Source organism: Lissotriton helveticus, chromosome 7 (assembly GCF_964261635.1).
Source record: "Lissotriton helveticus chromosome 7, aLisHel1.1, whole genome shotgun sequence".
NCBI lineage: Eukaryota > Metazoa > Chordata > Amphibia > Caudata > Salamandridae > Lissotriton > Lissotriton helveticus.
Genome location: NC_136068.1, coordinates 139,747,522 through 139,774,740, shown reverse-complemented (window position 1 = coordinate 139,774,740; position 27,219 = coordinate 139,747,522). Strand labels below are relative to the sequence as shown.

The 27,219-nt window shown below is 46.2% G+C and overlaps 1 protein-coding gene across 1 annotated transcript in view; it reads right to left on the bottom strand.

Moving 5' to 3' along the window:
* Positions 1–27,219, bottom strand: part of XKR7 (XK related 7) — a 110,051-nt gene that overhangs the window by 65,024 nt on the left and 17,808 nt on the right. The window lies entirely within an intron of this gene.

The window sequence follows — 27,219 nt, the reverse complement described above, 5'->3', positions numbered from 1 at the left end:
GTCAAATTATGCGTTAGGGTTGAATAAATTATGCGGCAAGGAAGGGCAAATTATGCTGCATTATGCGGCACAATTTGTGATAATATTACTTCATTATTTTGTCATTGTTAAGCTTTTCAACACTGTCTGGGCATTAGCTGTATCTCAATAGTAACAGTTTGACACCCAAATATAGCAATGAGTTACAGAAAGGTGACCAGTCCACCATTGCAAAGGGTCTTCCACTGCGCGGCAACATGTGTTGCTGCATTTTTACTAACTTTTGAACCGCTTGAGCTAGAAACAATTTTTTTTGTTAAAATTGGCAGATTATGCGGCCTATGATGGATTATGTGGCAAATGCGGCAAATCTACAATTAGGCAAAAATCGCCACAACCGCACAATCCCATAATTCCAGTGGCCTTGGCTATGGTCTATGAAAGGGGCAAGGGCTTCAGAGTGTCTCAATCACTGCTGTTCTCCTCTTCACACTCTCTTCTGCAATCAGTTTGTTGTACATTTGTGCTCTTTTTCTCCTCATATCATTCTGAAAACCTCACTCTTCATATCTCGCACCTTAACTCTTTCCTATCCAGCACCCTATTTTCACTCTCTCCGTTACGTACTGTCTTGCGTCTCTTTCAATTCACCAATCCCCCCACACACACTATGTACCCACCCACCTTTTCTTTAAATTTAGCCCTGTCACTGATTTGACACCTCCTACACACACTTTTAAATATAATCACAATTACAATTGGCACACCTGACCATTGCTCTGTGCACTCTGCAGAGAGGCCAATGTTTGAATGAGCACAGTATTCCAAATCCCTTTATGACTCACCGAAAGGGACTGTGAGAATTTTCACTGCTTTTCGCCTAAACTCCACAATTCTCAGCCGTGGCCCACCCACAACCTGAACTCACACAGCTATATAAGAATAACTATTTTCACTCAGCCCATCAATGAGTAATATGTTGCATGAAAAAACTTAAGAACAGAAAGACACAAACCTGGAGAAAGTAAATACGCGCAGGAGAATGCAAGCGTAAGTAAACATGAAACGTAAATAGGAGCAATCTCGCTTTTCCCAGGTTGAGAACACAGCATCTGTTTTTACTAGCTGCGGCTGTCGTCCATGGTAGGGCACAGGAAGGGCCCGAACATGTACCCACTGGCGGGTGGTGACCCTCAACCCTGGAGCGGCGTCGAGGGGACAGAGAGACAAAATCAATGGGGGGCAAAAAAATAATAAAAAAAATACTTACCCGTGTTTCGGTCTCTGTTTTCTTCTTCCTTCTGGCATCAGTGCAACGCTGCTCTCATGCTGCAGATGAGAAGCATGAGAGCTGTGTCAGGATTGGCTGGAGCGGGCTGCCTCAATGCTCCAGCAGACACAGGAGGCCTGTACCTGCTTTCCCCCTGGCTGTCTGAGACAGCTAGGTGGAGAGGTTTACACTACGCATGTCAGGCTGGCCGTAGCGGTAGCAAGACTGCCGGCCATAGAGACTTGCGCAGTGTAAAGTGGTGGAGTGAGCAGCAATGCCCCGCCCCCAAACCCTGCTCGGGCTGGGAGCAGTGAAAAACAAAACGGTAATAAAACGGTAATTCATTATATTACTGTTTTATTTTTCACTTTTGCTGCACTGATAGCACGGGGGTGACGCACCTTCACCCTAATGGGGGGGGGGGGTGCATTTACCGATGAGGCCCTGCCCTACTAACCCCTCCCACATACCCACTCCCCACGTTGGCACCAGTTGTGGCCTAATGGCCAGAGCGGTTGACCTTAGTTCTGGGGAACTAGGCTTGAGTGCCTGCTTCAGCCCAGCATCCTGAGAATCTTGACAAACCACTTAATCTCCCGGCCCTAAAAAAGACAGGCAATGTAATCTGTGGCTCTTGTAAAGCAGTGGGGCTAAAAGTGTGCTATGTAAAACTACAAACAAATACATAAACCTGTGGAGTGCAATTAAGTAAAAAAAAACGGCCTCACCTAACATAATCAAAACACCGCCATGCTCCAAATTGTCCTTTATCGGGGGGGGGGGGGTCACCCCAGTATTAAGGTAACCAGTAGATGCCGTCTGGGTGCATAGATGACAGGTGAATATATAATTTATTTCCAAGCAAAATCTGAGAGTTGTCAAAATGCAAAGGTAGTGTCAAAATGTGTCTGTTAGCCAACAGTAGAAAATTAAGCATAACTAATTACTTTTCAACGGATTAGTTTAAAGAAAATGTTTTTATGGCATTATGGAACTATAGCATTCATTAACATGGTTTTTTAGCACATACATATATATTTTTGTTTTACACACACACACACACACACACACACACAGAGTCACACACACACAATTTCACTTAAAAACGTTGTTAAAGGGAAGTCATGGTTTTGTATTGAGATACAAAAAGAATGTTTTTTAATTTAAAAAAATAGCCTACAAATGTACCTGAACTATTTGAGTTCAAGGGACATTATAGTTAAAGTCCTAACCGCTTAAGGAATTCACAAATGAATGTGAGCAACACAGCCAAAGCTAGCCCAATGCACTGCCCTGAACCTTGCCATGACCTCACAGATGACATCACAATTAACATCATCAACCTCAGTGAAGCTGCTTTTGAGGTTGAGGCTCTCATCGCAGGTTCTGTCTGAAAGCCAGATGGTGCATTCACAATGTATTGGGCATAGACAAAAAACAAGTACAGTAAGCCCTAGGAGAAAGAATGAGGAACGTCAGATTTAGTTTACGGCTTGCACACAGAGATCACTGGGCACAGCCGTTATCTGTCCACAGTGGGATGTGGACATTAGGACGTTGCCTGTGGCTACTTACCGAGACCATCCACAATACCACTGGGACCTGATGGTCACACCCTTTAGCTGTGTATGTGTAACCAGGGGAGCCCGTTGCCCCAACGGTTAAAGACCCCAGAACCCCAACGCCGGAAACAACGACATCACCCCTTCGCAAGACCTCTGCAACTCCCTCGCCTCCTACTTCCACAACAAGATCGCGGACATACACAACAGCTTCAGCACTCAACCGACGCACGCCACGACCGAACCCCCGCCCCCACCACCACCCTCCGCGCCTGGACTCCGATCAACACCGAAGACACCATCCGCACGATGAACTCCATCCACTCCGGATCTCCGACCGACCCCTGCCCTCACCACGTCTTCAACAAGGCCGACGCTGTCATCGCACCCCACCTGCGGGACATCATCAACACTTCCTTCAACACCGCTACCTTCCCGGAGAGCTGGAAGCACGCCGAACTCAGCGCCCTACTCAAGAAGCCATCAGCCGACCCCACCGACCTCAAGAACTACCGCCCCATCTCGCTGCTCCCGTTTCCGGCTAAAGTCATCGAGAAGACCGTCAACAAGCAGCTGGCCGCCTTCCTCGAGACGAACGGATCCCTCGACCCCTCGCAGTCTGGCTTCCGGGCAAACCACAGCACCGAGACCGCCCTGATCGCTGCCACCGATGACATCCGTGCCCTGCTCGACAACGGAGAAACAGCAGCCCTCATCCTCCTAGACCTCTCCGCGGCCTTCGACACTGTCTGCCACCGTACCCTAGTACAGCGCCTCAGCAAACATCGGAGTCCAGGAGAAGGCACTGGAGTGGATCACCTCCTTCCTCGCCGGAAGGACACAGAGAGTCCGCCTCCCTCCGTTCAGATCGGAAGCCACCGAAGTCATCTGCGGCGTCCCTCAAGGCTCCTCGCTCAGTCCAACCCTCTTCAACGTCTACATGGGCCCCCTCGCAGACATCGCATGCCAGCACAACCTCAACATCATCTCCTACGCCGACGACACCCAGCTGATCCTCTCCCTCACCAACGACCCCGCCACCGCCAGAGACAACCTACACGAAGGGATGAAAGAGGTGGCCGAATGGATGAAGAACAGCCGCCTGAAACTGAACTCGGACAAGACGGAAGTCCTCATCCTGGGATCCTCACCCTCCGCCTGGGACGACTCCTGGTGGCCCCCCGCCCTGGGCAGCGCACCCCAACCAACAGACCACGCACGCAACCTGGGCTTCATCCTGGACTCCTCCCTCTCCATGACCAGACAAGTCAACGCCGTCTCCTCGTCGTGCTTCAACATCCTGCGCATGCTACGCAAGATCTTCCGGTGGATCCCCACCGAGACCAGGAAGACGGTCACCCAGGCCCTCGTCACCAGCCGTCTGGACTACGGCAACTCCCTCTACGCCGGAACCACCGCCAAGCTCTAGAAGAGACTTCAGCGGATCCAGAACGCCTCAGCACGTCTCATCCTGGACATCCCCCGTCGCAGCCACATCTCCGGACACCTGAGAGACCTGCACTGGCTCCCGGTCAACAAGAGAATCACCTTCCGACTCCTCACCCACGCACACAAAGCCCTACACAACCAAGGCCCGGGATACCTCAACAGCCGCCTCAACTTCTATGCTCCCAAACGCCAGCTTCGATCAACCGGCCACGCCCTCGCCGCCGTCCCCCGCATCCGAAGAGCCACCACAGGAGGACGGTCCTTCTCCTACCTCGCCGCCAAGACATGGAACTCCCTCCCGACCCACCTCCGCCTGACCCAGGACCACCTCGCCTTCAGGAAGCAACTCAAGACCTGGCTGTTCGAGCAGTAGCGGACCCCCCCTCCCTAGCGCCTTGAGACCCTTTGGGTGAGTAGTGCGCTATATAAATGCTGTGATTGATTGATTGATTGAACCCTGATCGGGGACTCATCCCATGACACACCCCTCTCGTCTCTACAGCAGCAGGAATGGTGGCAGACTGACATGCCGTGGCAGGCATCCGAAGATGACGAAGAGTGCGGCTCCTTTAACTGGACGAAGGAGGGAGAGTGGGCGGAGTCAGACGTCACGTCAAAAGTTGAGGTGAGGCCGGATCAGGTGTGCTTGTTCAACGGAGGACGTTGGAATCGAGGAGAAGAGGCGAGTGAGTTGCTGCAGGAGGAAGACGGATCATTGGGGGGAGCAGCGGGAGCAGAGGAGCCGACCGAACGAACACCTATGGGAATCCGGACAGAGAGAGAGGAGCTATCGGCGCTACGAGAGCCAGGAGGCCAACGGCAACACGAGCTGCCCAGCCGCACGCCAGGAGGAGGGGTGTGGCTCCGCGAGGTACGGGGTCGTATAGCGGGTTGGGTGGGACGCAAGGGCGGGTCCGTAACGTGACCACTACCCTTGGTTGTTTTCCCGGTGTTCCTGTCCCTTCACGGACCTACCATTTCCTCTCACGCGTAGACGAGCTGTTGCACGGTTGGTGTTTCCCTCACTCCCTTCCCCTGTACATAGAGTTCGGGGCACTTGGACTGATACTTGTCCTCTCCTTATCTCCCCGCATCGAGCGTGACCTGGCATCACGGAGCCGAAAGAGACGAGACATCGGAGAAGCCCCGCCAGAACAGCAAAGGCCGAAGACGTCCCGAGGAGGAGAAGGCGGACGGACCGAAGTCGTTCCCCACCGAGAGTGTCCTCTCGCATAACTTGCACAGACTACCTCTTGTCTAAAATAAAATCACCTATAACGAAGACACGTCTCTTGCCCTTTCCTACCGCTACCGTTACAGTATGCTAGGCTCTGGGCACAGGGAACAACATTTCTTAAATGGGATCCACAGATGCAATACTACAACATAGATGATGTCTAATATATGCCATGCCAAGACAAAAAATGGTAGATTCCACAAATCCCAGCTTGGATCCATGAATTTCACAAAGAAAAATATCTCTCCTATTTATTTTCAGTGACTCTCCAAGGGCCCAGAATGTGTTCTCTAGTCCAATTATATTTTTACAACACAGGGTCCACAGATCCTTTGCATCACATAATGGTGGTAGCAATATCAGAACCAGCCAATCAGATTGCTTGGATACGTAAATCCTCATAGGATCTGCCAATCCTGAAAGCTCAGAGTAAAACATGTTCTTTTGGCAATCAGAGTCGGATATGTTTTTGTTTTTTCCTCCTCAGACCCCCCACACATCTGGGGACAATTCGTGGATTGCCTGTCGAAATATACACCCTTCGAAGTCCACCTCACGTCTTTTTAATTGGGCTCTCTAAAACTATCTAATGGATGTAAGCTAAAGTACATAAATTGCCTATTCTGCTTAAAGTTCTGTCTTCATGCCACGGTTGTGTAATTCTGTCAGTGTTCAACGGTTTTTGTTGTAGCAGAGGGCAAACATTCCTAAAGAAAATTATACTACAAAATGTTGTCCCTGAGACGGATTAACACAAAATTTTATAGAAAGACCTGAGTTGAGTCACTAATTGGGGGCTAAATTTGTGCAAATGCTAGAAAAAAAATCAATTTCCTATAAGGCCTCGACTGATTTGTAAATTATAAACAGCTGCGGTCTCATTAATTGGATCATTGAAGATCTTATGTTGAATAATCAGGGTGTCTCAAAATTGAGGGCTTTATATGAAAGCTCATAATAATTTTTAGAAAAGCCTAAAATAAGAGTAACTACATTTAACATGGATATAGCGACACTTTCTTTTGCATGCTTTAATAAACTCTGCTGTAATTCTGTTCAATAGTTTTGTTATATTTTTCAACTATAAAAGTTCTGTATATGTAAGTAGGATCCAAAACGTTCCGCAGAGATCTGGGATCATCATGAGGTCCGCAAAGTTGATGTTCTATATTGAAATTAAGACTCTCTTAATTGCCCATGTTTAAAGTTTGAGTACAGTTCTCAAACCTCATCCAGCGTAACACCAATTAGCCATACCTGTAAAGCATTATGTAATAAGTGTCTCACCTATGCCTAGATGTAGTACACTCCTCTTCATATTGGGTTGTGTCCTGGCTCCATCTGTGTATTGTTAGAATTGTAAATTGCATATCTCTAAAGTGTAGTGAAATATGTGTCCCATGTATGTTTAGACTAATTTCACCCCTCTTCACCTACTGATTTTTTACCTCTCTTTATATGTATGATTACATTTGAGTTTTCTATGCCTATAAAGTGCTAATAAAAGTATATCCCATCTATATCTAGAAAATCTTAAACCCTCTTCCTGCGGTTTCTCACATATTTCGTATCATGTATGTGCTACATCTGTAAAAAGTAATGTAATACCTGTCTCACATATACCTAGACAAATTGTATCTCTCTTCCGACAGCGTTATTTCATGTCACTCTTAGACAAACAGTTAGAAGTGTATCTTTTATACCGGTACATTACTATGTAATATAGGTGTCTCATCTATGTCTAAATAAATCACGCCCTCCTCCTTATCTGCTATTTCCCACATAGTTCACATCTCTTTTACACTTATAGTAAAAAGTATATCCGTTCAGGATTATGTAATATGTGTCTTATCTACGTCTAGACTAATCACACCTCTTCTTCTTACAGTGCTGTTTTGTATATACTGGCAGTCGCCAGTAGGTAGGTGTAGTTAGGACCTCGTTTCTATTCACAAAGTGTTTTTTCTTTTGCCAATATGTTTGGCACAGTTTGACAAATCTTCGCGTCATTTTCAAAACGAGTGGGTCGCTCCGGTCAGCATCTGTCTTGAAAGTTTTGGGGTGAGTCGTCAAGCGGGGGCCCAGAAAAAAGGAGGAGTCTCAAAATGCGTTTTCCCCATGTTAATTTCCATAGGAACCTTTAGACAAAGCTACAGCCCGAACTGCTGAACGGAATTACACCAAGTTTGGCAAAAAGGTAGGTCTTGGTTCACAAAGAGCCCTTTTTAGGTCTCGCCTCAGCCAACTCGCATGCGCTGCTCTGCGAGGCTTCTAGTAAGGACTTTTAACTGGGACCACACGCTCATGCATGTGCCTCTTTTTTCATCACACTCTTTTGGCCATTGCGTGCGTCTTTCTAAGAAAGACAGCACGCAATTGGCCAAAGGCGGGTGCATGTCCCGCCTTCTATCCACCCTGGCCTAGGGAGCTCGGGAGTGAGCAGCAGTGTGGCCGGGGTCCAGCTGCATACCTCACATTCCTTTCGCGGCCGCGCTTGTTCTTTGTGAAACAGCCTCCCGTAAGTGAATATTGTACTAAAATCATGTCATGTATTTTTTTGCAAAATGCTATGATACGAATGTTGTGAATTTCACAAATGTTGTGGTTAAATTTAAAATTTCGTCTGGGCCTACCCTTGACCTTCTATGCAACCGACTCGAAGTACCATGCTTCCAAAACATAAACAGTGATAACTTAGACACAGATGTGCCCTCCTAAACCGGGCCTTGTTATCGCTTCATGAAATCACAAGGTCTGTCAGGAACTCAACAGGCATAATTGCTTCTCATATCTATGCCCTCATATTTTTTACATGAAGATGGAAATCACGCCACGGCTTGTGCGGCTCTCACTGCTGCGGGGCACAGCCCTTTCACAGGAGGCCGAGAAACCTTACAGCTGCACGGTAAGAATGCAGCCAAGTGACCGCCAACAAACCAGGTGTCGGTTTTCGAAGGGCGATGGCCCTACATCAGGGCCCCACACCAGATCATCATGTGACTTGTTTGCCCGCCCCCACCATCCCTCCCGGATCGCTGTTTTTTTTCACCCATAAAGCGCTTGCAGACCATTCACGGAGCGCTGTACTTTAATTTACATTCGGCATGTTTCCTGTGATTTTTTTTAATATAGTCCGGCAACGCACGACCCAGAACATCTGTGTAATATTTTCGTATCTCAGTGGGGGTCAGGGTGACATATGCCATTCCTCATTCACGTGGCAAACTCCACAGCCTGAATTCTGTTTCGAGACCTGACATATTGCGCATTTTGCATCATCCCCGGGTTGGCAGGCCATGTTCGAGGGCATGGGGAAGTGTGCGGGAAGGGGGAAACCAGATAAGTTGCCAGTGAACACGCCTGGAACTGGGCCATGGTGGGAGTGACCGAGAAACGTTTGTTCTTCGTCATATTGCTCTAATATCTAAGCCAAGGATGCATCTCAGTGAGTTGAGCAACAAAAGGAAGTGTATGTATGTGTTTGCGTGTGTGCGTATCTGTGCATGCGTGTGTGTATGTGTGCGTGCGTGTGTATGTGCGTATGCATGTGTGTGGGCGTGTGTCTTTCTCTGTAGATCAAAGGTTCCCATCTCTGTAGGGCCCCCTATGCCTTTCATCCTTCTTCGTTTGGTGCCATCCTCCCTCTGACACGGCATTGCTGTACCCGCTGACTGTGTGTGGCTCACACCCCTGCCACAGACCCTAGAGACTGAAGACACATAGCATCAGTGAGTGCTGTGATGCTGAGCAGTCTGTCTAGCAGCACAGTCCCAGCATGCCACCGGGGTGCCAGGACACTCCTTCAGCTACACTGGCTGCCAGTGAAGGTATGAGCCTCCTTTAAAGCACTGACAGTTGCCCTCAGAGCCTTTTAAAGAGACCGGCCCAAGTTCCCTTATGAACAGGACGACCCCCTCCCCCCCACAAACACACACACACATCCCCCCAAAAGAGCCCTACGCTCCCAGTTGGCCCATTTCCTATCAATTCCATTTACCAATAGAAAGAAAAGGGTGGTTCTGCTGCTCGGCGATGGCAGCTAAACTCTGGAAGGAGCTTCCTTTCGCCCTCAGATACATCCCGGATCACAAATTATTTCACAAACAATTGAAAAGCCGCCTGTTTAAGGGATTAGATGCCTCCTACCCTCTCTCCTGGCTCTGCCTAGTGCCGGCAAAACAAACAAGATGATGGACGGAATGTTGCACAATGGCAAAACATTCATCCCCAGTCACAGATCTGGGTTTAATCCATCGTTATTTTGCTCACCAAGCCACCCCAGTTCAGACATCAGTCTTGACCCTGTGCCTCATGGGAACAGTCCAGCCCGAACTGCCAAGTCATGTCTTCCCTGGACCGGAATCAAGCATCCTAGGTCCGGTTTCTGGCTATCAGCCGTCTTCAGCCAGGATAGCTTGACTCCAGTGGGGCAGTGAGCACGGGACCCATGTCTGGGCATACACTTCCCACATAGGGTGAACAGCAAAACAAACAAGATGATGGACGGAATGTTGCACAATGGCAAAACATTCATCCCCAGTCACAGATCTGGGTTTAATCCATCGTTATTTTGCTCACCAAGCCACCCCAGTTCAGACATCAGTCTTGACCCTGTGCCTCATGGGAACAGTCCAGCCCGAACTGCCAAGTCATGTCTTCCCTGGACCGGAATCAAGCATCCTAGGTCCGGTTTCTGGCTATCAGCCGTCTTCAGCCAGGATAGCTTGACTCCAGTGGGGCAGTGAGCACGGGACCCATGTCTGGGCATACACTTCCCACATAGGGTGAACAGCAAAACAAACAAGATGATGGACGGAATTTTGCACAATGGCAAAACATTCACCCCCAGTCACAGATCTGGGTTTAATCCATCGTTATTTTGCTCACCAAGCCACCCCAGTTCAGACATGGCCATATGCAGTGCCGGGACACACATGTAGTATCCAGGCACACTCTACAAATCTTTTCATTCATGCAATCATTAGGCCGCAATACAAACAGTTGTTACTGATGTATGTACTTCAGGGAGGGAGGCACTAGTTGCTCTCATCTCACTTAGGGTGTGGACTGGCCTTATACAGGCCACAGCCTGGCTTCAGATGTCTGTCTCTGGCAGAGACGTTTTACGCCATGGGCAAAGTGGGCCCAGTCTCCCGGGGAGGGGTGGGGGGGACTACTAGAGCCAGCTCCCTTCTGCAGAGTCTTGCCCTGATGACCTTGAATAATTCATATTGTTTTGAGTACGAATTTCCTTTAATTTATTTTTAATGTGTATGGTGTATTACAGTCATTTTGCAGAGAAATGTTTTTCTTTTTCAACACTGTGCAACATCGGCTTATTTTCTTTTAGATCAAGAGCAGTTAGCAGGGCTCTGTTTTCTTGCACTCTCCTTCGCGTGTTTCCCCTGCCAAATATGTGTGGTTTGTGTGAAAGGTTTTGGGGCCAGACTAGCCTGCAGACCTATGCTCAGCCGCGGCCGGTAGTGGGAGTACCGGCCGGGCGGTGACGTGGGGAGGGGGAGGGGCAGGGTGGGGGGTAGTAATGTATGGATTACGGACTTTAAAAGGTAAGTAAACTTAAAAATAAATAAAACGAATTTCGTTGCACACACTGCATCACCAAATGCGATGCAGTGTGTGCAACGAAATCCGTTTTATTTATTTTTATGTTTAATTACCTTTAAAAGTCCGTAATCCATACATTACTACCTCCACCCTCCCCCTCGCCCTCCCCACGTCACCGCCCAGCCTGTACTCCCACTACCGGCCGCGGCTGCCTATGCTGCTCCTCTGTTGCTGCCTCTCGGGCTCTGCGGCGCGGCCATTGGAGGAGGGGGTAGAGGTGGAGCGGGGGTCGCTGTATCTCCTTTGCAGCTCCCTTCTGCTAAACCCTTCATTAACTTTCCAGAGGCTTCAGAGGCAGACCGGCTGGCTGAGACACTCTTGGTTACTAAGGGTGTCCGTTTCATTTTGCATCATTACTTCTGTCAGCCTGTTAATTCATAAATGCATTTAATAATTATCAGGCTGACAAAACAAATGTTGCAAAATGAAACGGACTCGCTGTGTAACCAAGAGTGTCTCAGCCACCTCCGGCTGAGCCCGGAACTTGCAAACTAATTATCTGCTGAGTGTAGCAAGCACAGAGCACTTTCAGTTAACAAAAAGAAACATTTAACAAGCAGTTAACAAAAAGAAATATTTGGGACTAAACGTAACAATATACCATCTCACATGCAGGCTTTAATCAAATCTGTTAGAAATCCCTTCCATTGCACTGCACACTGGCTTTTCTTAACCTCTTTAGAGGTTCCTTTCCACACTGACTAGTCGGCCTCCCTTTTTTCTACCAATTGCACCCGAACACCATCATACTAGTGGTAAATGTAAACCTCAGATATCGTCAATTTTAATTTTGATGACTTAGAAGGTCCCAAAGGGGTGTGTGTGTGGTGAGGAGCTGTATGGGGTATGTTTGTGTGTGTGTGTTCTTTCTGCCTGTGGGTGTGAAACTTTGCAAGCATGTAGGTCTACCTACGTGTGCTAATGGCCATCTGTTGCTTGCTCTGAATAGTGCATGCATGTGTTCATCCGTGTGTGTTTGTTGTATAGCTCTTCAATCCCTGGCAAAACATGCACCCAGGATAATATCCTGCATAGCTAAAATGTATACGGTCCCAACGGCGAGACCTATTCGCTATGACAATGCTTGTTTTTAAATGGTGTAAATCCGTTCAGTAGTTCCTGAGAAATTAGAAAACGAAAAATATCGATAACTGAGCACCGAGGAGGAGCCGCTACTCCTCCTGGGCACGAGCTTCACTCTAATTGGCTGCCAACACTCTAAACCAGAATGTGTTGGCAGCCATCTTGTGACTCGCTAATCGAGTCACAAGAAAAGAGTAAATAAAAGGTAAACAACAAGAAAAGGGGGCAGGGTAGAAAGACCCTGACCCCCTAGGCCTGCTCAGAAAAAAAAGCATTACAAAAAAAGAATCTGTATAATTTGCGCTGCGTGCGCGAATCCAACCGAAAAAAACAAAAACAAAGCGCAGGGCTCTTGTGCTTCTTTACTAAAAAAGCCGCCGGGTGGGCAAGGTCCCGGGGGCAATAGAAAATTAGGGTGTGGGGGCCTGCAGGGGCCCCACAAACCCCAGGGACCGCCATCTCCCCGGGGCTTATTAATTTGAATGTGGGGGCCAAGCACCCCCCCCCCCACAGCCCCGGGGACCGCCACTTCCCCGGAGCTTCCTTAATAAATGTGTGGGGGGTCCCAACCCCATGTACGCTGCCCCAGGGACCGCCACCTCCCTGGGGCAATTATGTAAATAGGAGGGGGGCCTTGCGGGCTCCCCCGAACCCCGTGGACTACCACCTCCCTGGGGCTATAAATAATAATAAGTGTGGGGGCTCAAGCCTCCTCCCCACATTGCCCCGGGGACCAACATCTCCCCTGGGCACTTAATATTCAAATTCGGGGCTTCGTTATGGACCCCTGTTCCCAGGACCACCACCTCCCCGGGGCTTTGAAAATGGAGGAAGCCCTTGGTGGTCCTTGGGGACAGCCACCCCCAAGGGCCAGCTCCTGCAATGTCCCGGAGTGCCCACCCCTCTGGACATTGCTGTTTGCTATGGCTCCCGCCCTGTCATAACAAAAACTGCTTTGCTTCCTTAAAGTGACAGCAGGAAAACCTGCTCTCGCTTCAATGAAGCAAAGCAGGATTGCTTTTGAGCAAGGGGAGCTGCTGCTCCCCTTGCTCAAAAGCAATACCAGCTCCCGCAGGAGGCGGGGAGCCGGCGGGACAGTGGGGGCATTGGGGCTCCCCCCACGGTCCCCTACGGTAAGGCCGGGCCCCGGGGGGGGGGGGCGGGGAGGATGTAGTCTCCGGGGCCAGAAGTGGCCTGGGAGAGGGGCCACATGGCCCCCCTCCAACAAAATAAAAATAAAAAGGGTGCCAGGCCCCGGGGGTTGGGGTCCCCAGGCCTCAATTGGCCGGAGCAGGGGGGCCTCGCGGCCTCTAAGGCCTCTAAGGCCTCTAAGGTTGGAAAGATATTGGGAATGAGTAACTCAGACAAAGAAATAAGACAGAGAAAGAGACAAAACAGTGAGAGGTATAAGAAATAGGAAATAGGAAATATATGTTGAGGGACCAGGGAGAGAGCGCAAGAGAGTCATATTGAGCTAATATGTGAGAGATCTTAATGCAGCAAGTTAAACCTCCACCTCTGCTGTATCGGCGCTTTTCATGAGGGATTCACAAAGATGTCCTAGGCTATCTTTGCAGAAATCCCAAGGGAGGGCCTGCATAGAATTTTTTCAGGCACGGCAGGGGTGCACGTAAAAAGCAATCAGTACATGGTTTATGAAATTGTCTGTCTACTAAGATATGAAGGCCTTTCTGCTGAAATATTCTGCAACGTCATCCCCAACAGATACTGCAGACTGATACGGTTTAAAAGAAGGATGATAGAGTTAGAGATGGCCAAGCCTCACCCAACCTGATATACAACTTTGATAAACTCTTCAAAATAAAAAACAAAACAGCATTCCTTTAACATACAGAAGAGTTTCAATATATATAACATCAGATTATATCACTACATTGAAAGGCATTTATCGAAAGTGACAGTTTTTAATAATGCATTAAAAAATATCCATGTTCCCTCACCCCCCTCCCCAATGTCATTAGTGAATTTGGAGACAAGTCAGTTGTTTGTGGCCTAGATTCTTACAAGGAGCAACATTTTAGTCTATTTAAATCCGGCACAAGAGAGGTGCTTGTATAGCACACACCCTGAACTTGTGTATCTCAAAGTGTCTCAAAGACAATATGGAAAAAAGAAGCAGTGAAATAAAATATTTGCCTAGGATCACACAGTTTGTTCAAGCAGGGAAGTCTGTAAAATTCCTAGGTTTTATGATTTCACGTTGAGCCATTCCGCCACTAGATGGTTATCTATTTCTGTCTCTTGTTTTGCATCAAAGATTAATGTTTTTTTCTTCAAATCTTGGCACATTAGGTTAGAGCGTGGGTGGCAGGCAGAAGCCGTATTAATATTCGGCTCGTTATGGGCTTGAGCGCCAAAGAGGACCTCGTGCTGAGCGAGAGCCAGGTATCTGGCTCGAGCCTGGCTTGAGCTTTCAGTGCCTCGCCCACCTCTAGATACATTAAATGTAATGGGGTGACCCTGTAACCCTCAGAACCTGGGCGGGTAATAGAACAAATAATAATGGTTCTGTCGGACCAAAATACACAGTGATATAGTATTTCTTATTGTATTCTTTAAAACATCCGTCCCTGTCATGGTACAAAGACAGTGGTACCTATACCAATGTAAACAAAACACACTGACCGCAATGAAAATTAAAGTAAAGTTTTAGTCATAAACTTTCATATTCTCTGAATTGTATTAAAACATTAGTTTTGCTGTCCAAACAAACATAAAACATATAGACCACATAAATTTAGTGTGGGACTGATATACATTTAAAACAACATACAAAGATGTCAAATCACACAGAATTATTAGCGAAGTCAACTATATATGCAATAATCCAATAAGTACATCAATTAATTCTTGGGTCCTAGTAGATTTTGTATAGTTGATTCATGAAAAAGAAATGGGTCGACGTTTCGACCCTGGGGGGCGATGCGCTGGTGGTGCGCATCAGGTGCGGGTCTTCATCAGGACTTTGCAGTTGTGGGACAGCCTTTTACGAACCTCGGCATTCCCGCATCTCGAAGCAAAGGAGACAGACGCTGACAACCTTACAAATCTAGGAAACAACGCCTTCCTCATCCTACCAAGCTGTATAATTAAGTATTACAGAGATCGAAGGATTACCTCGATATTGGCTGAGTCGGCTGACCAGCAATACTACTAATACAGGACCAGGTATCCAAGTGATACAAGCAAAGGAAAGAGTTTACAAGTGATCTCAGTTACCAGTAATGATTCTGCAGCGAAATGCTACATACCCAAAAATAGCCTTTATAAAAGAGTTCTTTTGACACAGAACCAGTTTCTTGGTGCTGACAGCACATACTTATTGTTATACATCCCCAGGTGATCTTTATCGACTTGTTGAGTTTGAATGGCAGTGACGGATTGAAATTTGAGGTGGCTCCTCTGCAAAGTACATGGAGGGAACCCCACGACCCAGTCAGTTGCCTTCAAGTCAGGGGCCCGTGCACAGTGCCGGAGGAACCCGCCTAGAGCTTGGGGAACCCACCACGCACAGCGAGGGGTCTCTGGGCTAATGCTACGCCACGGGCAAATGGTCTATTGAATTCACTGGAATTGAAAGCTATGACAACATTGATCACCATGACCACTTGCCTAATCAATCAATCAATCCGGGGTTTGTAAAGCGCACTACCCACCCTTGAGGGTCTCAAGGCGCTGAGTGGGGTGGGGGGCGGCTCCGGATCAGTCGAAGAGCCAGGTCTTGAGGTCCCTCCTGAATCTGTGCAGGGTCGGGGTGCGTCTGATGTTCACCGGGATACCCGGCATAGGGTGGATTGTACACCCATCAGATTCACTGCACTCAATCCCGTCGCCAAAACATACTTCGCGAAACACAGCTGACAAAAGACAAAGTCAGAGCTATTTCCTAGCTCTGTTTATCAATGGCTAGAAACAGCTTGCAAAAGCCACAAGACACACATTGCAGACAATGGCCGATGATGTGAAAAACTCAGAAAAAAAGGAAAGTCAAGCTGTGTTTTCAATCAATGGACCCATTGACAAGCGCCTGGATACGCTATCGGGTGATTAGCTGCACTTTATAAATCCTGATTGATTGATAGTATCTCACTTTCACCCCTTCCAGCAGCTGGCCTCTCTGTGATGATGCTCTGTTCCGCAAGACTGACACCGCATAATGAGATGCTCTAAACCTATTCTAAATACACTGCAGTGGGAACTAGACCCAAGACACTTCAACAATAAAACAAGAAATGCTTTTTCTGAATGAAGTGAGAACCACACTGGAGTAAGGTGCTGTGTACTGGAATCATTCAACTTTTCTGCTGCCAACAAGTCCAAAAATCAGGCCTGGACTGCACCTCAGCAGGGCCTGGAAACATATGCTCTGTGCTGAAGAGATTAAGACAATGTAGTTACTGGTTTCTTCAACTGTCCTTGTACACAATCCCGTCACTGGCGCTGCAGGGGCTGGGAACTGCATTGCACAATTCAGAAGACAGTGCTTAATTTAAGCAGGTGGTTTCCGGTGCTCGGCACCAGCACTTAATTGTCAGTACCGTCTCCTATAGCAGTCTGCCACATGGTGGCACTGTTTATATTATTTATAGAGTAGCATAACAGCAGCTGTTTATAAATTCAATATGCATTGAAAATTACTAATACCCGATCCCAAGCCATTCTGATGACTTGGGCGGCCTGGAATTGTCTTAATACTCACACTTGTAGGAGTGTGATGGTTAGTAGGTGTGTTTGTAATGTCATTAGCAGCACTGGCAAGGGCAATGGGTGTGGCGAGCTGAAGTGGCCGCCTGGTGGGGACCATGGCATTTTTTATTTTTTTACAAATGAAGCTCTCGACAGGTACATCCCCACAACCCCCTCGCGATAAGCAAAACTGAACTACCCTGACCAGAACCAATCCTTGCATTGCTCTCATGCTGTTTATAGAAGTAAACTGCACAAGAGTAATGCAAGGATTGGTTGGAGCAGATGAACCTGCTCTCCATATGAGACTAAGGGGGCTGTGCTGTTTTCCCCTGGCTGCTTAACATAGTGCAGGCTTGACAGGCCCGAAGGGCACGTGTCGGGCTGAACACTGTAAGAGACCTGTCCAACCTGACATGCGCACTTGACTAAATCCCCACTGCCTGCCAGGTGGCCAATCAGGAGAATGAGGAAAACCAAAGGAAATGATGGACGGAGCGTTGACAATACAAGCACTCACCCCCAGTCAACTGATCTGGGTTTAATCCATCACCGTTCTTTAGCCCACTCTGCCACCCCAATTCAGACATGGCCATATGCAAATCAGTCTGACCCTGTGCCTCATGGGAACAGTCCAGCCCGAACTGCCAAGCCATGCCTTCCCTGGACTGGAAACAAGCTACAGAGGACCGGTTTCTGGCATTTCAGCCTTCTTCAGCCCGGCTTGCTTGAATCCAGTGGCAAAGCGAGCAAGGGACTCACGTCTGAGCATACCCTGCCAACTTATGGCGAACAAAGAAAAACCAAAGGAAATGATGGACGGAGCGTTGACAATACAAGCACTTACCCCCAGTTAACTGATCTGGGTTTAATCCATCACTGTTCTTTAGCCCACTCTGCCACCCCAGTGCAGACATGGCCATATGCAAATCAGTCTGACTGTGTGCCTCATGGGAACAGTCCAGCCCGAACTGCCAAGGCATGCCTTCCCTGGACCAGAAACAAGCTACCGAGGACCGGTTTCTGGCATTTCAGCCTTCTTCAGCCCGGCTTGCTTGAATCCAATGGCAAAGTGAGCAAGGGACTCACGTCTGAGCATACCCTGCCATCTTATGGCGAACAAAGAAAAACCAAAGGAAATGTTGGACGGAGCGTTGACAATAAAAGCACTCACCCCCAGTCAACTGATCTGGGTTTAATCCATCACCGTTCTTTAGCCCACTCTGCCACCCCAGTTCAGACATGGCCATAGGCAAATCAGTCTGACCCTGTGCCTCATGGGAACAGTCTTTTGCTGCTAAGATACCCATGGAACATAGAACACAGACCCATGGCTGCGGGGGAGGAGCTGGGCAAATAAATGAAAACTTAATTGCTGTTTCAATTAATACCTGTGGCGCTCGGGCTGCTTTGTGGGGTAGCAAGCCCCAATGCAACAATGAAGGAGCTGTCTCTGCCCTCTTCCTGCAGTGTTATTTCACATCCCTCTTACACACACACAGTTAGAAGTGGATCTTGTATATCTGAACAGTATTATGTAATATGTGTCTCATCTATTTCTAGACTGATGACTGAAATCATTCTACAGCATCCTTTCACATCCCTTTACACTTATAGTCAGATGTGAATCTTCTACACCTGTACAGTATTACGTAATATGTGTCTCACCACTGCCTAGGCTAATCGCAACCCTTCTTTCTACAGAGTTATTTCACATCTGTTAGTTGGTAGTGTATCCTTTATACCTGATCAGTAATATATAAGTGTCTTATCTATATATAGAGTATTTACTACCATCTTCCTGAAGCATTAGTTAACATCTCGAACATTTATTGTTCGAAGTGAATCTTCCGTACCTGTACGGTATTATGTAACATTACTGTGACATCTATGTCTAAAGAACCGCACCACTGTCCTACCGTGGCATTTCACATCCCTCTTACACATACAGTTAGAAGGATATCTTTTTTACCTGAAAAGTATTATGTAATAAAAGTGTCTCATCTATGGGCCTGATTACGAGTCTGGCGGTCCAAGGGCCGATAGACTCCTGGGACGTGGCGGTGGCAGTCTTCTGACCGACTTATTACAACTAGGGCGGTCGGACTGCCATTGCACTGCCGCAAACAACAGGGATCAGAGATCTCTGGCGGTGGTGGGGCGGTCTTGAGGGCGTAAAATGCTTGACGGGACCGCCGATGTCCCGAAAAGCTTATTACGAGTTTCTTCTCTGCCGCAGCTTTAATGGCGGTTCCTCCTCCCTTAAAACTGTGGCAGAGAAGAAACGGGGTCCTACAGGCGCAGGCATCCAGTACCTGACGGCATGGACTGCACTAGTCTATTCCATGCAGATACTGTCTTTGACCTTCCCATTGCACTGTCTATTTCATGGGCACCGCCGTTGAAACGCCAAAGAACCGCCTCCACCAACTTAAAAATTCATAATATGGTGGGCGGTGCACACACAGGTTTGGTTGTGCGGCAACAGGCTGGTCCCACAACTGCATCACCAAACTCGTAATCAGGCCTATATCTAAACAAATCACTCCTCTTTCTACTGTGTTATTTTATATCTCATTAACAAATAAAGTTACAAGAGTACCTTCTATACCTAAACATTATTATGTAATATAAGTGCCTCGCCTATGTCCAGACAAACCACACTTCTCTTCCTAGAGCGTTATTTCACATCTCTCATACATGCATAGTTAGAAGTGAATCTTCTACACCTGTACGGTTTTATGTAATATAAGTGCCTCATCCATGTCTAGAATAAATACTACCCTCTTCCTACAGCATTATAACACATCTATCTTACAATTATAGTTAGAAGTGTATGTTCAATAGCTGAACATGATTATGTAATATGTGTCCTATCTATGTCTAGATTAATCCCGCCCTCTTTCTGCAGCGTTATTTGACACTTCTCTTATAGTTAAAACTCATTTTTTATACCTGAACATTATTATGTAATATAGGTAAGTAAATGTATTTTTATTGTTCCCAGTTACTTAAAACCATAACAATTTAGCCAGAAAATGTATAACAATTGTAAGGAAAGAGAATCAATAAAGTCACAATTGACCACTCCAAACACACACAACTGTCAATTCAATGTGTCATTAAAGTGCTTATTCATTACATCTTTTCCAATCAACAGTAACATCGTGATGTATAAAATAAACTTTCACTAAAATAAAGCACATTTCTGCCAACTCAATCCCTTGACAAAATTCAGCATAAAAGAATATAGTGAAATATATTTCAAAATAACTGCAGAGTTTGATGGAATTGCTGCATCCCAAAATTCGGAAGATTTGACAAGTAGCGTCTTGGAGCCGCTAGTACGCCAATTTGGACATTGGGCCAGAGATCACCTTTTGTACATCTTTGATACTAAGGACTTAAATCACTAGACAACAAATCCTGGTATCAGAATGGGCATTACAGTGAGTAACATAGATGCTGTGTAATCAAGGTCATAAAGTTAATTTTAGTGTGTGCCTGGCCTACAGAGCCTACCATGCACTAGTCCAAAACCAAGGGTATAAGGCGTGAGGGTGGACACTTATTGCCCACCAACCTGGAAGGGCAAAAATTTAAACCAGTTCATTAAGTACATTGAGCAATATCATCAGGCTTATCTAATATAAGTGTCTCATCTATCTCTACGCTAATTGCACCCCTCTTCACATTGTGCTATACGCTAATTGCACCCCTCTTCACATCGTGCTATACACTAATTGCACCCCTCTTCGCATTACGCTTTACGCAAATTGCACCCCTCTTCACATTGTGCTATACGCTAATTGCTAATTGCATCCCTCTTCGCATTGCGCTATTTCAATCTGTATTATATATATTATTCATAATTCTGGACATGTAATGCGTTTTGTTATATAAATGTCTCACTTATGTCTTTAGACTGTTTTTTATACAGGCACCACCATAAAATATGGAATTGATTTAAAAAGACTTTAAGAGAGCCCTAAGTACAAAGACAGTATAAAGGATTTTACCTTCCCAGGCTCTTTCAGAGTTGGATGTGGTGACCGAGACAAAGGAATAAGGTCTTATAATAAAGTGCCAAAAATTTCCTTTTTTGAATAATTGGGCATTAGAACCACGAAAACGGTTCAAGATATAGTTTCATTGTTCATTGGTGTTTGTCTTGATGTATGTAGATATTGTAGATATTGTACAAACATACATGTTAAATGTGTTAGATGTGTATATATATGTGTGAAAAAAAGAATCCGAAAAAGAGAAAATTGATTTTCCTTACAAAAAAATATGGTGTACTAAATGATTTATGCTAACCATTTTATGTCTGTTTTGATTTATTTAATTGTTTAGATGGTGACTAGATTAATATAAAACATATATTGAGATTAATTTAATGAGTATTTAAATACCGAGGATAGATAATTTATGGTATCGGTCCTACCTTAAAATTTTCTGATAAGCATTACCATAGGCATCATTCGTACGTATCACTTATGTCTATAACACAACCTGCCGTCCCCAGGGTCTGAGTCCACGCTACAGAAAAATAAAAAAACATATACAAATAAAACACTTGCATTATATGAGAGGGGGCCAACGCAGTACGAGAACCTATTCATCGAGTCTTATCTGCAGGAGAGTGAGTCTGGCCCTAATCCTGCCCTTAGAGACCAGGCCAGCTTCATTCATTGAAGAAAGTGTACTTAAGGATAAACCACTTAATCCCAAGATTAGACAGAAAGAACTGCAATATGAGACTAATGCAGCATGTCTGGACGATGTGTTGTCCATCACCGATCTAATTCAGCAACAAGCGAGAAGACAGCCCTGGAAACTTTTAAGTAATTTATTTTTAGGTCTGGTGTTAGCTAATTTAGTTTGATTTACTAAAACTATATATGCAACCTACTTACAGGGGCTTTCAGCCAGCCCTCTTTTTTCCATTGGTGTATTGTTGAGCCATTCAAAATTTTCTTCCGCCCACTACAGCATACAACATGGGGCAATGGGTCAGCCCATTTTAGCCATTGGCTAACTTCACTGTGAGTGACAGCATCCTGCCCTTACATAAGGAGCACATCTGCACACAAAGTAGTTTCCTGCAGTGCCAGAGACTACTATGACAATGTGTGTGTTTTTTAGACTAAAAAATAGTATTGCATTCAGCCAAATGATATTTTTTGTTTTTTTATTTTTATTTAGATTGGTGAAGGTCTGGTAGCTTCTTCGACATGAAATATTTGCATAAACCATAACTTTATAAACCAAGCAATGAGAAAGCCAAAAGGCACACAGCCAGTGCCAGACCTATATTTTTTGTTACCAATGCCTGTTATATATTGCCGTCACTGGCTATTGGTGCCATCACATTGTAAAGCACAAACAGGTACACTCTTAAGTGTCACAGTCCACTTTTCAAATTGCGAACTTGTGTCTTGATGGCCTCGAAACCCTGTGGGCTTTATTCCCAATGACGGGGGAGTACATCCCACATTCTAATGTCAGAACAACTTCCAAACTCCTCGCCCTCTTGGCCATGTCAAGAACTCTAGGTCACTGTCCCTGTCTTCATGTGGCAAGTCTCCTCAGACAAAGAACACGGTGGAGGCATCTATGCAACATGTAAGTAGATGCAACCTCAAGAGGCATGGCCAATGCATACATGCACCTCCAGGCACCGAGCCAAGTAAACATACTAAGAACTGGAGGTACTTGCACTCAGGCAGGGAGCTCTCAGCACTAGAACACTTCTCCAACTTGTGTAAGCGTGCTGGCTGTGGTGAACGCCGCACCACCTGAAGTGCCACTCAACACGGGTGAAGAATGGGATTGGCCTTGTCTAGGCAACACCCTTTCTCAGCTCTCTACCGTCAACCTGCAGTTGATGCCATCGTTACTTCCCCAAAGATGGCAGCTATGAAGGACCCAATGCACAAGTCAACTTTTGGATATGCACCCTGGAGGGAATCACGTCCTGCTCCTGACGTTTAGTTGTGAAGAGATACACAGAAGGTTTCTGAGGGTATTGAGCTCGGTTACTGAGGATGCCTACCATGGGCAGGTGCAGTCCTCTGTACGTATTTTTGGAATCAGGTAAAATAATACAAGCACTGGTTGAATATCCCGCAAGAGCATCCTGTTCTGGTCTATGGGTTTCTCCAGGGGCGGAGCTTCAGGTGTGGTGTTTGGGGTGTTACCCCCCCCCACCCCCAATAAATGTATTTCCTGGTAATTAGTTGCATACAGGTGCTTTCAGTCGGGTATTGTGAGGAGTCTGTTACATTTCAGAAGGAATGTTGACATACATACAGGCAAAAATGCATACACTCTCTCTCCCTCTCTGCTTTGAAAGCCTTCAAAAGTTTTGATTATTTGACCAAATATTGTGTTTTCTCCCACTTAGTACTCCCACCCATCAGTATTCTTCTCCATTTCCACTGCCCCTAAAGCCCCTTCTCGTGCGCCCTGCTTGTCTATAATGTACTTTAACATTCCATGCCAGAGTGATTGTTGGAAAATCTGCACGGTACACTCACCCAGTCTTGGTGACCAAGCAACGCCCCTGGCCTTTTTTATCAGATAAAGTCATGGGGCCACACCTGGCTCATTTATGGAGAGGATTGTGTACATAACATGGTGGCCACCAAAGAATGTTAAAGACTAAAGCACCAATCTGGTTCCCGGGAGTGGACACCAAGTACCTCCCTTCCAACCAAAGAGTCAAGAGAATAAACAAGCTCTTCTCACGGAGGACACAGCGCAAAGCCATGAGAGATAGCCAGCAGCATCTTCTGTGACATCCTTGATGATGGGCAATTCGAGGTCCTGGTGGTTGCGTTCTCCTGTTTCCCAGAATTCGAATTCGTATCAGAGGTGCTGCACCGACTAAAAATACGGGATAAGAAGCTAGGCAGTGGGCCACAAGGAAAGAAATTCCAGAGGAATCTTAGAAAACTCTTGGAATTCATCGTCAGTGTGTCATGCCCCGTTGGCCATAGTGTAATCAAAGTGGAAATATTCCTGCGAAATTTGAAGAAGACGCTAGAACTAGCAAAGGAGCAATGAATGGATATGGACTGGACTCTGCTGGTCCAAGAGGGATTACAGAGACTGCAGTCTTTCAATGAGTTTGCTGCCTGCTAAGTTACTATGTTGACCTATCATCTTCGCCAAACCTTTTTATGAAACATGGACCTCAGTGATTTCTGAAGCCTTGGAAGCAGAGAAGATAAGATAAAACATATGAACAAATAAAAAAATCATTTAGTGGATAAGTTTCTTAAAAAATTAAATTTGAGCTGATGGCTTGGTATTGGAGCAATAACCCAGTGAACAGATTCTGAATGCCTTTTGAACCAGATCCTCCGACTGTGGAATGACAGAAATGTCAGTGGTGGTTGGAATCTTTGGAAGTGGTAGGCCATAAATAGACCTACCACCTTCACATCCACTGACCAAGCAAGGTGGGCAAGCCCAACCTTTGCTAGATGGTTTGTGGGGAGCAGTCTTCAAAAACAGGTTTGTAAAACAAGGACCCATGCAAGCATTTTTCCAACACATTTGCTTAAAAGCTTCAGGTTTTACAGACTATGTTTTCTGTTGTCTGTAACATATCCTGAGCCTCCAGTTAATATTGGGGTGAAGGGTAGTTGCACCCCTCAACAAAAACATTATAAAGTGCAGGTATAAAAGTGCATCCTTCAGCAGAAGTCCATAAAAACATCATAGGTTTTACAGCAGGTCAATTAATCTGGGCATGAACTTTGGCACAGCCTCGTATCCACCTTGTTTATTATCGTTTTATTTTTGCTCTCGGAGACAAGGCTTGAAGGCGGGCCCAGGGGGGTGACAATCACTAGGGTGAGTGTTTTGCATTGTTATCAGTGCGCAAGACGACGAATCCGGCCATCTCAGGATGGCCAAACCGTCATGCTCAGTGAAGCTCTCTCCAACCCGAGCTGCGTTGCCGGGTTGAAGAGAGCCGGCACAGGCTCCCAGTTTAACTGGGAGCGCAAATCAAGGGTGCTCAGGCCAATCCTGACGCTGCTGAAATCAGCATCAGGATTGGCCGCAGTGGACTTTGGGAGCCTGTGCCTGCAGTGGAGAGGAGAGCAATGTGGTGATGTAGCAGGTAAGTGGTTTTTGTTTGCCTTTTTTTGTTGCGTCATCCAGTCGTCCTCCACTTACACCCCACCCGAAACTCTATCGAGACACCAGCCGCTGCTGCTCATATTATATGCAGGCACACATAGCATCATCTACACTTCTGTTGTCGACTTCCTTTCATTTTAACATTCTTCTCCTTTAAAGAAGATTCTCGGTTATATAAAAGAACTAAGAATAACACTTGAAGATGCAGTATGTGAAAATAAAATGTTATCCAGATCCAATCTCAGTGTGTAGACAGCGGAACTATTGCTCAATTTTGGAAGAGTTCACAGGCACAGACAATAGAGCGTATATAAAAAGAAACCTGCAGGTTTAGGCAGCAGACACATGCCTTATGCGCAGATTAAAGACAGAAGTAGTGATGATAATGCTATGAAACACCATAACAGCTTTATCAACATAGATGACAACCCACTTCCTCAACAGTCATTAAATAACAGCCAGCACAGCAAATGCCCTATGGCACCAAAAAAATCACATCATCTGAATAAGTACCCAACTCCGCATGAGCTTTAAGTATATTATGGAAAATACAATGGTCTTTGGCTCAAACAACATCAGCTTGTCATTTTACTAAAAGACACATATTTTGTCCCCCAAATACAATCTTTCCTTTATGCAAATAAATGTATTTTTCCTCAAACACTAAGGGCCTCATTACGATGTCGGTCGGAAAGCATTCTGAGTGACTCCTTGTCGGAATGGTTTCTGACCGACTCGGGTTCGGGGAGTCCGACCGATTACGATGTTTCCGAACACCAGTCGGTCGGATTCCCATTGACTTCAATGGGATGCTGTGTTCCGACCGCCAACACAGGCTCCCATATTGGAAAAAAGGGGTGGTTCCGGATAATCTTGCACCCTGTGGTGGGCACCCCATGGTGCCTGCCACACTGTGCATGGTTGGAAAGAGGGGTCCCATGGGTACCCCTAAAGGCCAAAACCGGAGGCCTCCAGGTGAAGAGGGAACTGCTACGGGCCCCCAAAGTCAGTTTCCGACATCCGTTTCGTGTCGGACAAACTGATTCGGAAAGGCTGGCAGAATCCTACATTGTAATACGGTGGTCGGAAACTTAGTCCATAGCCCTGTACGATTCAGCTCCGACCGACTTGGAGTCTCTGAATGCCGGAAAGACCGAACGGTTATCATCTATCATCATCAGCCGTTGGAAATGTTTCTGAGTCCATTGGAGCCTTTCCGACCGACATCGTAATGAGGCCCTTGGTGTCAGTATTCTGAGAAAAAACATTTTCCTACCAAATACCAAAATTTATTTTTTATGTTCAAGTACTGAGTTCTTCAAAACAACTTGTTATTGACTCAAAATTTGAATCTGTTCCCAAACACATACACACACACACACACACACACACACTCAGTAAATGTATAATACAATAACACATACACACACACTCTTTCCCGGGAAGCAGCAAGTATCAGATATGCCAATCAGAAGTCAAGGACGGCCAAAATATGACAATAGTAGGCATCAGTCACAGTGTTCGAAGTGCCACCGTTGTGCCAGAGGAAAGAAGTGTATAATTTTTCATTTTTAAATTCTCCAATTATTCAAGAGGTACTCTGGGGAAGATGCGACAGTTGGAGATTCAAGCGTAAGCAGTAAAGCAGGCATGCCTAATTGTAGAACTGAGCACATGGGAAGTTAAACATTTCCCCTGCACTGCATTTTGCGTGGTGTTTCCTGCCTCATCTCAACCAGGAAGCAGATTTACTTCTGCTGCCGATGGGTGTAAATCTCCGACCGTTTCCAGAGGGCGAATGGGCAGAGAAAAGTGTTAACACTCACAAAGCACCAATTCTCCCACGGTATCCCTATCCAGCAATGTCGATTACACACCCAGTGGAGCAGATTTACTCTCACATAATAAGAAAAGTGAATTTGCCCTCATAAATCAAGACTTTTTCTCCTGTGAGCTGAATCTACGTGCGCAAGTGGCTTTGTGAAGCGGGTCCACGTCACAGCCATGCCCGCCACTGCAACAGAACGCACTCGCTACATTTATGTGTGTAGTGCAACAAAGGGCTGGGGTTCACACTCTTCCAGGGCAGCCTATTAGGTCTGGCATTACAGCAGATCTTTCTGAAAGACAGTGGGCCATATGTATCAAGC